Raw genomic sequence first — 15218 nt, 5'->3', positions numbered from 1 at the left:
GAGACATACAAAAATATAGTAAACAAATAAAGAATGTATTACAATAAACAAAAGAAAACATTATCTACGATAAAACTTTCATAAGTCACAGACAACAGCGGGAGTAGGTAAACACACATTATAAACCTACTTTATTTTATAAATATAAAAACGTGATTAAGATATTTACACATTTATTAAGCACATTTAGGGTGCAATAATAAAAATAAACAAGATGTTAAAAAAGGATAAAATTCTCAAATCACCGATTGCTGTGTTTAATTGCGCGCGCAAAGTTGACACGCGCAATGTCAATATGACATAACTTCAAACACCAGCCGAGATGGCGACGCGGTTGCGGAACAACAACATAAATAACAGTTAAGATGGCAGAGATCACTTTAAATTGGTCGTAAATCGAACAATCGTAGTTTGTAAACAGAAGGATGTGGCGGATTCGCTTACGATACTAATGTTTACAGTGGCTGCCCGCCTCCGTCCCGCGCGCCGCCGCGCCACACCCCGCCCGCCACCATGCTCCGAGTCACGTACGCAGAGCCGTCACGGCGCATGCGCCGAGCGCGCACGCTTTAATTTGGATTTTATCTCGCAGACAGCGATCCTAATGTGCGATAGTGCCCTGGATGTAGATAGCTTATCGATGCGTAGTATTCGCCACTCGCGAATTTCGATATAAACGTCGGGTGATTGTAATCGAGGTGCGAGATAGTGTTGCCATAAGTGTTAATGCAATTTGTTGGTCACACTTTATATGTGAAACAAATTAAGGTCGACCGTATATTATTTATTTATGATCTCAATGTCTATTAAGGGGTTCGTCACTTCATTTTTGGTATTGTTGGAAGCTTCCAAGTGTGAGGTGATTTCTCTAGAATGACGTCCTTCGTTCAGATGCTTAAATCGAGTAAACTTGTAAGTGGCTTGCGCTCCGAAGCGCATCTTCACCAACAAGAAGATCATTAAGTCTTATGACTATAGGAGGATCTGGTAATTCTATCAAGTTTATGGTCTATTTTTTATATTTTTTGGAGTACCTTGCTAAAGCGACGAAGCATCTAGATCGTAACTATTCAGGCCAGTCAAATAAAAAAAGACTATTCGTTTATTAATTATCTTGGCATGTTTGGTCACTTGGTACTATTACGACAAATTACTGCACTTAAACTTAATTGATGACCAATTTTAGTTGCCGCAACGTCTAATTTGATTCCTATACTAATTAAGATAAAATATGATTTAACTTACTCAGGAGCATATAGCATTTAGTTGTCAATGATTAAAATCTGAGAAATAAAGATTTGTAGAGAAAAAGCAGATCAAATATTAGACTGAGATTTACAAAGTGCTGTAACCCTTATAAAATATTATAAAAAGTACAGAAACCTACCGAGTATTGAGTGCCCCTATAACAACACGCGAGAGTGTCTCCACTGAGAATAAATAATTTGCAACTAATTATAATATAGTCTCTATTGCGTTGCCATAAAACCATCAAAAGACTCATCTAAAATTTTATACCAATTAGCAAGAGACCACCCAAGATCTGGATTTTCTATTTAATAAGCGTCGCGTGAATGGAATGTCAACCACAACAGATAACGCCTTGGAACATAATTACTATGATAACATATTCAATTACGTATCTAATACTAATCAAGTCTATGATAAAGGTATTAAAAGGTGTTTTTTTTGTTAAAATAAGCCAAGGGGGAAATCTATTCATTGAATAATGTAGATGTTAGATCTAAAACACTGAAATTTTGGAAGAGGTGAACACAATAACTATTAACATTGTCTGAATGGCATGGAGAATCTTGTTAGATGTATCAAACTTGAATAACAAAACTCAGTGGACAATAAATAGTATACTTATATTAATTTACTTACATGTAACGTGTTTTATAGACATAACGGAAATTGATAGATAACACAGACAATAATACAATAACAATACAATATACTACAGGAAAACTGAAAGTGGCTTACGTGCTTCAAACCACTAGAAAATCCTCATGCCAGGAAAACATTGAAAAAAATTATGGGACAACATCCTTGTAGGTTAAAAATAGCGCTACCTACTACCTACCAATGGAAACAATATAAATAAAACTATATGAAATGATTTCCAATATAAAATTATTAAAACGAAAAGTAAAAAAATTACCAAAGCATCAATCATAAACATCATCCACCATCAAACCACCGAAATTACTACTACTATTATAACTGTGAAAGTTTGAATTTTCGAGATGTTTGTTGGGCAAGCGTTCATAAAGGTTACAATGGAATTCGGCGAAATTTGATGGCACCGTTTCCTACATTGACATATAGGGCGCATTTGGTGCTGATGTACACTGCCATGAGATTATTATACCAAAAAAACACGTGTGAGAACGGGCACAAAGCCCAACACAAAGAACATGCAACCAACATCGAACAGAGGAACACAGAAACGATTACAAAATAAAACACCGAACGTCAACATATGTCGGAGGGCGTTCGTATTTCTACCGGAAACTAAAAAGTGGTGTACGTGACCTGAACGAACGAGCAGATCAACCGAATGTTAAAGGGCAAATTCACGTATTGTCAGTATTGTCAGCAATGACTTTAGGCTGAATTCTATACATTTGAACGTAGTTTTGTAGGTAATAACAAATGATATGAAGATAAAATCTACCAAGCAGAGAATAATTATGATTTGGTGAAAATATAAAGTACCTTCGATATAGCCCTGGAAGACCTAAACCTTATAACTTATCTAAGTCATTTTGGTATATGATTATTTTTGCATTACAAATTGCTAAAGCAATATCATCGCTTAAAATAAAGTTAAAAAACGATATTTTCACAGGAGTATTGCTTACAAATAATGATTTGAAGTATCGGGTTAGCATCTGCTTTCAAGTCGAAAGGGCAACTACAAAAACCATATCTAATTTTTTAGATAAAGCTGGGTATTATGGTTTAGTTATCTGTTTCGTAGTTGTTGTGAAGGTCGTGTAGAGAGAAATAAAATAGCATTTTATCATAAAGTGAATGAATCTTATGCTACATTTAGCACTTGTACTATAGGAAATTTATAATTTGGAAGGAAACTAGAAAACCATATGCGCTAAAATAATTATAAGACATGTTCCCAGATTCGAATCAAATTTGATATAACTAATAATTTACTGACACAAATGCGCTATCGGTACATAATTTTTTAAAGATAATATTTGCAAAAAGCAAATGGAATTCTTTCATAGCTACGTGTGGTGTTATGTTTGAACTGCCCAAAATGATATTTGTTTAACATAGAAACATATTTTGGCATTTGCAAATATTAAGTATTGACGAGGTCGAAGGCCTAGCTTTGCAAAACTACAAAAAGTCTAAACGACGTTTGTTCAAAATGGGTTTACAATTATAGAATAAAAATAGTGTGTGATGTTTAAGATACATTTCCCCTTCATTTTGTTGCATAAAGACTTATTTCTTTTTTTTTAAATTAAAAAAATATTTTTCCCCGATTAACAATGTTTATCGTAAAGAAATTCTTAGAATTCATATCTACGTTGTACGTCACATAATTGAAGCCATGTTTATACAGGTATATGCAACGTTTAATAATGTTGTGTGCCTTTCACAGCATGTTATTCAATATGGGATTTCAGAATATAGACTTTTCATAACGACGCAAACGAAAAAGTTTGACGAAAACTGGACAGAAAGGTCGGGTTAAGTATAAAACCCTGGAATGCAATATTTAAATAAAACTTATATGAACCCCGTTTGTTGTATTTTTTATACGTGCCTAATGGTAAGCAAACGAGCAAAGTTTTAACTAATGCTGAAGTAATAATTGCGTCTACGAACGCCAAGAATACCAAAGTAGGAAGAAAAGAAGGGAGGGAAAAAGAAGTAAGGGCACGAAGATAATTTTACTAGTGAATACCCCACTTCAGCTCACTCATTCTATAACCAAATACAGTGAGGCTATATTAGATTAAAAAAACCTAATAAAACCGTTCTAATACGGTGCTATTAAGTAGTGTTAAATAAAAGTCCACTAAAACTGTTGTAGCGTCAGAAGAAATTCTAGCTGAACACTTCATCAATAAGGGATATGAATCAGGATAAATATTGTGCAGTTAGGGTTTCCCAGAGAGTCATAAAGTTATCAATGAAAGCGTGTGTACGTGACCAGGGCGTAGTAGTCCGCGCCCTTGCGATCACACATGGACCTACAAGCTTGCGGGTCGCATCATTATACCTTTTTAGGTCAATACCGACGTTTCCTCTACTAATGTTTCCTTCATTACTTTGATTCTTATTATGCAATTTGAATTATGTTACTTCAATTTTGCTACACGATACATCAAAAGTATTGTTTACGTCATTTTAATTAATATTGAAAAATTTCCATTCATTAATTACATAATCTTAAATGCATTTAATCAATCAATTAATCTTCACAGTGTTATTTGTTTTTGGGATATTTTTATACTTTAAGATATACGATTTAATTTTGATTGAAGATTTAATTCTGTGATTGTATTATTTTGTATTTTCAGATCAACAAACAAGGACATTTTTCGCATATATAATAAAATTCTACACTAGCTTTAAAGCAATCTTTTTTCGACTGTCTGTATCATCGACAAATATATTAACTTTGACGTATTTACAGCTCTCTTTAAGACACTATTTTATTTGAATTGATGTATTTGAGTACCAACCTTCAATTATCAAAACACCTATTATAATCTAACATCTGAAAGATCTTATTATTTTCTAGGCTTTGAACACATACGAGCGGGTGCTCGATGAAATACTTTAACGGCTGATGGCCTTACGAGCGTCCTTAGCCTTACACAGCTGTTTCCTTGTCGATGGTCGATTAAAACAAAAACAGACATACTTCTAACACTCACGTATTATCATAAAGTTTTAATGATGGCATTAAAATCAGTTGTGTAAGTTTCAGGACATTTAAAATCAATTCTGTTTTCCGTTTTATCAACATCAACCATCTTTCTTACACTTTCATTTCGTGTGTGAAATGGACTGTTAAAAATTATCACAATAATTTGTTTACAAACATTACCATGCTTCGTCATAATTACATAATTTCCATTTAAGGGTACAAATTATATGTAGTTTAACTTTTAAACATTATATTTTCGTGCACGCAATATTTTTATCCATGCGGCGTGATTTTCCCTAGAACCCTTAATTGAAATATTATATATAAAACTGTTTATTCTGTTCAATACTGCTTCTTGAAGCAGAAACCTAAAGTAACTTGCAACTAATGTTAATAGAGCTATAGTTGGTAAGCACATATCAAGCACTTAATTCTCAAGTCTACTCGGAATTAGCACTTACGAGTCGTAATATAACATTTATTAAGTAGGTACTTGAGTCTTCCTACCTTCGAATGCAGTTCTATAAACATTTCCGTCACAGGTATTAAAAGAATCTTCAGAGATTTCAATTTAATAAGACACGACTATGACTAAGAAGACAACATTTTTAATACACAGAAAATAGGTATTGCAGGAAATCCAATTATAGGTATAATCAAATTTAAATACGTGCTCAAAATAACGTCTTAAGATAAAAACACGCGCAAAACTAAAGTTCTTATTGAGTGCTACATACATATACCTAAAGAGAAAAGGTCAAATCTCTATTTTCCAAAGAAATTTACCACACTATTGATTACAAACGTTTAGTAGAAACCATTGAATTGTGTAACAGTAAAGCGGTCAAGTAATGGTGTTGCGCGAAGACAATTATTGACGGTGTGTTTCAAACCATAGCATCATTAAGTATGAAGAAACGAAAGTGAAAAATATACCAGATCATGCCTTTTTCACAAAAGGTTAGACAGAAGCGTTGCTAATACAACCAGACGTATATCCGTCCTTTGAAATGGTAGAGGCAAGTCATACAATATGTAGGCCATCAATTACAAAATCGCCCAGCATAGACCAAAAGACAAAGATAAATTAGGTTTTTTTGGTACGAACTAAGTTTACAAATGGAGAACTAATTTTTGACAAGTCGACGCAATGTGTGAATAGAGAATTCAAAAGAGGTAACATTGCGTCGTTCGTTGTCGTGGATATTTATGTAGCTGTGAAGATTGAACATCAGATCAGTGGCAAAAGGTGAAAATTGTCGAAAGGGAATCCGACCCGATTTCAGTACTGTCGTAAAAAAAATTGTTTGTTAGGGCTTTGCCCTGATATTTAAAAATGATACCTTGGAAATTATAATTCGGAAAATTACGATGGTTCTTACCTAGTACTCATAATATTTTGGGCCACATTTTACACACAATAATAATATAACGTGACAGTGGCGTAAGGTAAAATTTTCCGAAAGAGATCCCCACACAACATATAGGTACTAATATGCATAAATGCGGTCTGCAAATCGTTTAAATGATAATTAGATTCTACAGAAATTCTACATAAAGGGAAGCCGGTAGGAATCGGGTTATATGAACCCTTCGGCACTGCAGCATTCCCTAACTGAACGTCTTTTCTCTACAGGGAACACCGTAAATCCATATTATTATAATAATATCAGCCCTGTATTATATACTTGCCCACTGCTGAGCACGGGCCTCCTCTACTACTGAGAGGGATTAGGCCTTAGTCCACCACGCTGGCCTAGTGCGGATTGGTAGACTTCACACACCTTTGAAATTCCTATAGAGAACTTCTCAGATGTGCAGATTTCCTCACGATGTTTCCTTCACCGTTAAAGCGAACGATAAATTCATAAAGTAAAATATTAATTAATAAATTCACAATTCAAATCCATATTATTGATACATAATAATTGTGAATTAATTACGAAGCATGTTACATATACCAAGTGCAACTTATCGTGTTCATGAATGAATCGAGTTTTCGTTTTACGATCTACGAGATGCCAATAAAATGTGAATTATAATCTCGTTTATAGTATAAGATAATACGCAGTACACGCATGTTTTACATCAATTATTGATGTACAACGAATTAATGGGCAAGATAATTTAAGACCGAATTAATTATAAACGTTTCCGAAATTCACTAGAAAGTAAGTTTAGAGTATATCAGAGCTCTGTCAAGGTAGGGCACAAGATATTTCTACCGTCAAATAGCAATGTGCAATCCCTGTTCTGTACCTGTTTGAACATTGTAGCCAGTATAATTAGAGCAGAAACCTATACGTCAATTACAGGTTCGATCGATGGAAATTTGGGTGGCCAATTTGCATTATATTTCAGGTGAGCCGTTAGCTCCTCTGCCTTCGGAGGCAATATAAAGATACCAATAATGTTAGTAGTTATTCGCTCGTTTTGTCCCTCCCCTATTTTAACTAATACATAAGCTAAAGATTTTGTTTGTTTAAACGCACTTATCTCAATAACTAGAAAATCGATTTTTTTTTTCACTAATAGGAAACTAAATGTAGCTTCCTATTAGTGCACAGAAGTAACGACTTCTGAGTGTTATAGGCTACTTTCCATCACGGGAAAATATAAAGCATTTTTCGACGCGGGTGAAGCCTCGAGCAGGGGCCTTATTCTCTATCCCGCACGCTATTTTAACAGTGCGTAACAAGCACGTAACACAACGCGTCATGTTTAGGACTATAGAAATTAGGCTTACAGAATACCATTCCACGCACATTTCTCGAAGATAACATGATACGGCCGCGTTACGCGTTTAAACTATCATACAGAATAAGGGCCCAGTAGCTAATTTTGCAAAAAAAATCTGTTCTATTTCTGAACACTTACCTTCGTCCTTCCGTTGATGATGTAGTCACCCATTTTCCCATTGTTGGCCATTTTGTTCGCTCTCAGTATTATGTTATCGACCTGTAACAAATACGCGTTTAATTAAATTTCAATGGAAATTTCGCGTAATGAAAATAATCATTAGCAGTGGAAAAACACTGAATTGCAATTAATTTTATATATTAGGTAATCTGATAATAAAATCATTTAGGTCTTTAAATAAGGTTGATCAAAGTAGCTCTCTTATTTTCTTTAGATTGAATTATGTTTGTGCGTACTTCGTTGAAGCAGCAGAGATGTCTAATTTTTCTATAGATTTATTTAATACTTTTTCACAAAGACTCTTTGATTTCTTATGTTTACGCGAATGTTAGACATTGCAATAAAACTATATTGAGTATTTTATCGCGTTTCTTGTATTATAATTTTCTCTCGACGTTTCGAAGACTGCAGCCTTCGTGGTCCGCCCCGTGACAAAATTAAAACACAAAAACCGCGATAAAAATACGCAAAATAGTTTTACTTCATATACTCTTCGTTTTTAAATTCTTGTTTACATACATGGTCTTAAATCTTAATATTATTACTCGTATAAGGTATACGCATATATGCATTTTGTTCCAAAGTAACTCGGTAAAAGTTAACTCTTGCGAGTGTTAACTTTTATAAACGAATTAGCCAATAGTTTATTGAAGTTATTAAAAATTCCCTATTTGCCATCAGGCAATATTATTATTTATCTAACTTATGAATTAAACATTGCTTTATCAAAATACAATAAACATTAAGTTAAGATTTCATACGGATATGTGGATCGTAATTCTTAATCGGTTCGTCGCTGCGTGAGGCGCCGTGCGATATCAATAATGATGTAATAGATCAGACGATACCACCATTATGTGTAACAATTTCGGTCGCCTGCTTGGACTATTATCTAGTCTCAGATATTTTATTTACCTATACAAATTAGTGTGCGAAGCGATAGTGAAGTTAATCGTGGACTCACTAAAAGAATGTTTGAGTATGACTTTATTATAGCATAAAGAATTAAAATATTGGTCGTTATAGGAGAACAAACATAAGATCAAATATTACTAACATACAAATGACTCAGGACGTTTGAAAATTCGTGAGAAATAGTAAATATTGATTAAATATTTTTGAACTTATCATTAAAATACTTCTTAGAAATAACACGAGATACTTGAATATCAAAGGATTGAATTAGAATATTTAGCTAAGAACTACAAGGGACGATAGCCTAGTTGGTTGTGGAACGGACTGCCGAGACGAATGTCCGCAGGTTCAAAATCTAAAGGCACACATCTCTCACTATTCTGTTACGTATGAAGTGAAGTACAGAAGTGAAAGAAAACATAGTAAAGAAACCTGCACACTCTCTCTCTAGTTCTCTATAGGAATTTTGAGGGTGTGTGAAGTCTAGCAATCCGCACTAGGCCAGCGTGGTAGACTAAGGCCTAATCACTCTCAGTAGTAGAGGAGGCCCGTGCCCAGCAGTGGGACAGTAAGTATATAATACAAGGCTGATATTATTATACAGCTAACAGACGTTCGAACACAAAAACTCAATCGTTGGTAATTAGACCTTTTTGAATATCATAAAACCTCAATATACCAAAATGAAGAAGGACAACAGCATATCAACCTCGAAAATTAAATCTTCGCAAAAGAACTTCGATAAATGCCCCAGCTCATACCAAAACCCAATTAAAGATATCCACGTATATGTGTACAGGAAATATCGGCCGTCTGTTGAAATACGTCTTCGCGCAATCTTGGCAAGACGTGAAAACCGTTTTACAACGTTGGCAAGATTTATGTTTTTTTGTATTGTATAAGAAAATAAAAGATGCCCAACTCTTTCATACTATTATGAAATTTTTAACCTTTGCACTACAAAAGTATTTTTAACAATTTTAAGACCTTAATGGAGAAATAAAACCCTGATGTATAAAGAATATGAAAGTTCCACAAAAGGAAGAATCACAGACTTTAATATTTTTAAGTACGAATGAAATATAGCAGTTTATAAGATATTCATTGATTTGAATATGTTTAAAAATAGCAAATGAGCTTAGGGGTCATTTATAAATACATACTAACTATCTCTCATATGCATGCTCATACGTAATCCCTTCATAACTACACATTATAAAGCGGTGTGCCCTAGCTTCGGCTATGTGTCTCTCTGAGCGCGGGAAACTTAAAAAATATCGAACGGATTTCGAAGAAATTTTATATGGATATAACTTAACACACTGGGCCTTCCCAGTAAGGACAAAGGCTCTAATATCCCGGGAAAATATATAGAGAGACCATTATCCCAGAAAACTCGTTCACGCGACCGAAGCCACGAGCAAAATCTAGTAGGTAATAAAAATAATTCAGAATAGACAAGGAAAATTTTCCAACCAAAAAACGAAAATAAAAACCCGCATAAAAATACCGACAACTTTGGGGAAATTACGCACACAATTTCTCATTGGGGAAATCGCGTACAATTACTAGGTCGCTAATCGCTAGCGACACCAGTCGCTGATCGCGGTCGCAGTTGCGGTTATTACGGCTCGTGTATTGTCGAATCGCAAATTCACGTGCGGTCATAACTAATGTCATTGCAATGACAACAATGTGGCGGTTAAAGGGAATATGTTGTTATTAAACAAATAATAAAAATATGTTTCTAAATTTAAACTTTTGTTAAAGAAAAAATACAATTGAAGTTTCTACAATTTTGAATTAACCATAAAACCTAGTCATAAAATAGTTAAATACACGTTACCTCATCCAAAAACTTAATTTTACTTCTATATAATATTCATATCGACGGTTGAAAGGCTAAATGACTTTAACGACATTTTCTTGTGACACAAGTTTTATACATATTTTAAAATCGTTTTTCTGTTAATTTAATCTAGTTAAAAAAAAATCAATAAAAAATGTCCCTTAAGTCTACCATTTCAACCGTCGATATAGAAGTTTACATGGAAGCGACTTACTTGACTGATCAGCTGTCCGATGTGGAAGCAATGCTGCTCCTTGCCGTCGATCCACGTGATCCGATCGCTTCGTATGGTCTGCGCCTCCGTGCTGCCCGGGTTGGACACCAGCTGACCTGCCTAAACACATTATTCACGTTAAAAATCAGTTTTTTTTTTTATACTTTATTGATTATTTTTGTACGGGCACAGCAAAGTGACCCCATTGCACCTGATGGTAAGTAGAGTGGGTCTAATAGAATGTCGACTGACGAGAGATGATTACCCTCGGCACAATTATGCCTGTTGGGACCGGATATACACAGGCTGATCCGGGAACGCGTCACACTTACGTAGCTCACTATCGCGGGTATTAACACCTCGTGTACGTTGGTCGCTATCCGAGCGGATATAAAATATATCCTACCACAAGGAAAAAATGAATGATAGTAAAATTTACGAAATTATAGTGTAAGCGGCATTTATTGTGATTACTAATTAATGTGAATATTTAAGCACATATTTAAATTTATATGGCCGTAGTCATAGGCGCAAATCAGTTTCGCTCTCAAGTGCTATATCAGCTGAGACGTTGTCAAACTAAGCTCGGAATCTTAAGATAGACGCTATTTAATAAAATCATAATAACATCAGCTCCAATGACATTTTAAGAGACAATATGTGACGGATTTTGAAAATCGACTTGTTTATGTAACAGCACGGGCTTAGCTGATAATAACATGCTCTTAAATAACAGCTTAAGATTGATATACTAAATAGTCAAGAGAAATCTTCTTGAGATCACAAAATATGTTATTTTATTTCTTTTACTACTTTGAATGATGTGACGTGCTTGCCGTTCGCCTGATGGTAAGCGATACGACCGCCCATAAACAGTAGAAACACCATCCAACACCTTGAATTGTATATGAATACATGAGGCCGCCGTTTCCTACCACGAATGTCGCAAACGACAACTCGGTGTCATTCTGCGAAATGTATCCACCTCTCACATCCACTTGTAAAATCACAAACATCTTTGTGAATAAACATCAGCGAGTTGTGTAATCATTGGGGAAAAAAGTTGTGAGATTTTACCAACGTGCGAGGAAAGCGAATCCTTATAGTATAAACTTATATTACAGATGAGGTCAGCCTAGTAGATTTAGGCAATGGCAACTGTAAAAATTAGACAGGCATATAACTAAAGCCTGGTTTAGACTATGATACTATACATACACTCAATATAAATAGACCTTTAACTACGTAAAGCCGTTGGTCCTACGCCTGATCACTCTCCGGTCATGTCGAATTGCCGTCTCACCGGACTATGAGAGTGAAGGAACAGAGAGTGCTTGTGTATTGCGCACACACTTGTGCACTATAATATATCCTGCGTACCTGGCTGATCCTGACTGGTCGAAATTCGGCTAGGAGGACATTATTATTATAAACAGGTATACAGCGTCATTTTGATATTGTGTTACTAAATGAAACCACATAATTATCTACTTGGAAATAACACTTTACAATAAGTTACTTGAGCCGTAGATGTAAAAAAAAAAAGTGTATGTTTCGAACAAAATAAATAGAAATAAAATCTAATTTTAATTTTACGCGCTCTAACGCCACTACTACTACTCTAAGAGAATTCTTCGCAACGGCAACATCATACTTTCAATCAGAAATACACTCACGCACACGCCATATTCGCATTAAACTACAAAATTATCAGAAAACTAAAAGCAGGATTTTTAGCACAATGTCAGCAAAGGTGATGATGCGGTGATTTCTCTTATTGTGACAGGCTGAGAAAACCTCATTCAAACTTAGACATTCACATGTGTATGTATAAGTAATTTATTATTTTTAAGAATTTTCTAGATATATAGTATTATTCAATATTTTGCAACAATTACAAATTGTTACATATAAACTACTGTTAATTAGTATACAGGTCATCAAAATGTTTTTGTATTGATAAAAATGTTATGTTTACACAAACCATAACGTTAAGGCCCTCCCCCTAGCAAATGGCCTTGAATATTTGTCCCATACATTTACTTCACGAGTCACGGGCAAGAATATGCAAAAATTTATGGATAATTTTATAAAAAAAAATTTTTTTTTTTTCTAATTTGAAACTACCAACATATACCTAATTAAATTGTTTACGTAATAGATTTGGTTCCAAATTAAAATTACGTAACTTCAGGAAATGCACAGAACCAATAATAGCGGCATTTTCATTATGAAATTAATGAAACAATATCCAATTTATAGAAAGTTTAAAACTACCAAAGTAAAAGATAACATATTATAGAAATATGATGTTTAATTTTTTTCTACATGTATCACAATTTTCAAATAGATAGCTTTAAAAAAACGTCTTTGTTGGGGGGAGAGCCTTAAGCAGTATGAACTTGATAGAAAAACACAAATAGTATCTAGTATGTCACCAAAAAAAAATAAACTTGAGATTGAAGACCAACAGTTTTGGAGCCTCTCCGTAATTAAATTTAACATTTAAATTTAAATTATTTTAAATTTAACATTTCGAGTTTGTTTTAAAATATCAATTCACTTTTGAATTTGGAGAACATGCTTTTGTTTTACTTTTAAAAATACTTTGAATAAAGGTTCTTTAAATCTAAGAAAATATTACTCAACACAAAATTTCTGACGTTTTAATGTTTTATATTTCAGGATATTATGCGATATATTCTCAATAATTATTTACAAGTTACAGCCATAAAGAATACTAGTTAGGCTAGTCCTGATTAATTAAAGATACTAAAATATCTCAAGCAAACAATTATGCATAACATAAACGCATCACTGTAGATGCATTATATATTTTATATCATGCAATATATTTTGAAAATCAGTAACTACTGAAATCTTTAACACTCACAAACGTAACACAAGTTATAAACTGACGATAACCTTATCTTATATTTTTTGCATTCTTATAGTGTGCGTAACCATTAATCATGGAATCTAAGGAGGCAAATAACATTTGATAATTTTTTAAACATGAAATAAATACATTGCTTTTTAAATTAAAATATTGCAGCTTTAAATTTAAAAGAGCTATTATAGGCAATTTTATTTGGGTAGGTAAGAGGGAATTGTCCGTTTCTTCTACCAAATAACAGTATTCAAGCCTGCTTGTGTTCACAGCTCTAGCTAGTAATTTTTCAGAAGGGGACAGTGTCATATACTTACCGAAAATCCTAAAATGACTTCAGTGTACGTGCAGTTTTGAAAATTTTGTTTGTTTAAAATATTTATTATTATTAGTAGTAGGCTGCCTCAAAATCCTTAGGGTGGCCCACCTGGCCTCCCTTTTATATGCGTCTATGCTTTTTCCAGTAAGGTAATAGCTGAGGCAGTAGCTAGTGAAAATACTAGGGAATATGCCTGTCAACATGCCTCAGGATGACAACCCTAGTGCAGTATCAATGCTCTGAAGTTCTACTCTGATGTTGGTAACGCTTATGGATTGTTTACCATTCGGGAAGCTGCTTGCGTGTCTCATTATTTATTTCCTTATTAACAATTATTATTGCACACTTTAACATGGAAAATATATTGACAAACACACATTTCTAGCTCATTACCATAATTTCAAATTAATATTCACAATGCAAGCTTATGTGGTGGACTAAATGAGTTCTTTTCATATAGATGGATGCAACAATATAAGAAAGCTAAATAAAAATAAAGTATGGAAATGTTCATGAGAATGAGTTATCATTTTAGCCCATGAACATTTGTAAATATAATTCTGTTATTTGGACTTCTGCTATCAATGGTGACATAATTCACAATACTGTAAAAAAAAAATGGTTTTGCAATAGGAATCTTATAAGACCACTAGACCACAATAGTGTAAATATTTAGTTAATTTATAATAGAAAAAAAAAACTTAAACCAAAACAATGTATGATGGAAAACTTAATTCCATTTAGATCTAAATTATCATTCAAATTGTGGGTATTTAAAAACAATATGAAAATGAAAGTTTTGAAAGATACTGTTTGTATTTTGGTTATAAGCAAATTTACAAATCAATAAATGAAGTTCGACAAAAATTAGCACCTATATCAGCCCTCCTCACATCAACATAGGAGTATTTCACAAAATAAATGTATGTTACGAAACAGTTTTTACAAAATATTATTATGATTTTTTTGTTTGTTTTATACAATATGTATATATATTTTGATACATCCTATGTCTTAAGACAAACAACAGATGAGATTGCAAATCCTTCACAATATTTTGTAAAAACTATTTCATTGTGTAAATATATTTTGAGAGATACTCATATAATTGTATATATCTCCGTATAGCAGTGTATTTTTTCCCAAAAAATGGATAATATTTTCACCTAGTAAAAGCCAAAACTACTTGCCAGTATACCC

This window comes from Manduca sexta, chromosome 13, assembly GCF_014839805.1.
Source record: "Manduca sexta isolate Smith_Timp_Sample1 chromosome 13, JHU_Msex_v1.0, whole genome shotgun sequence".
Lineage (NCBI taxonomy): Eukaryota > Metazoa > Arthropoda > Insecta > Lepidoptera > Sphingidae > Manduca > Manduca sexta.
Note: the sequence above shows the minus strand (reverse complement) of the source record.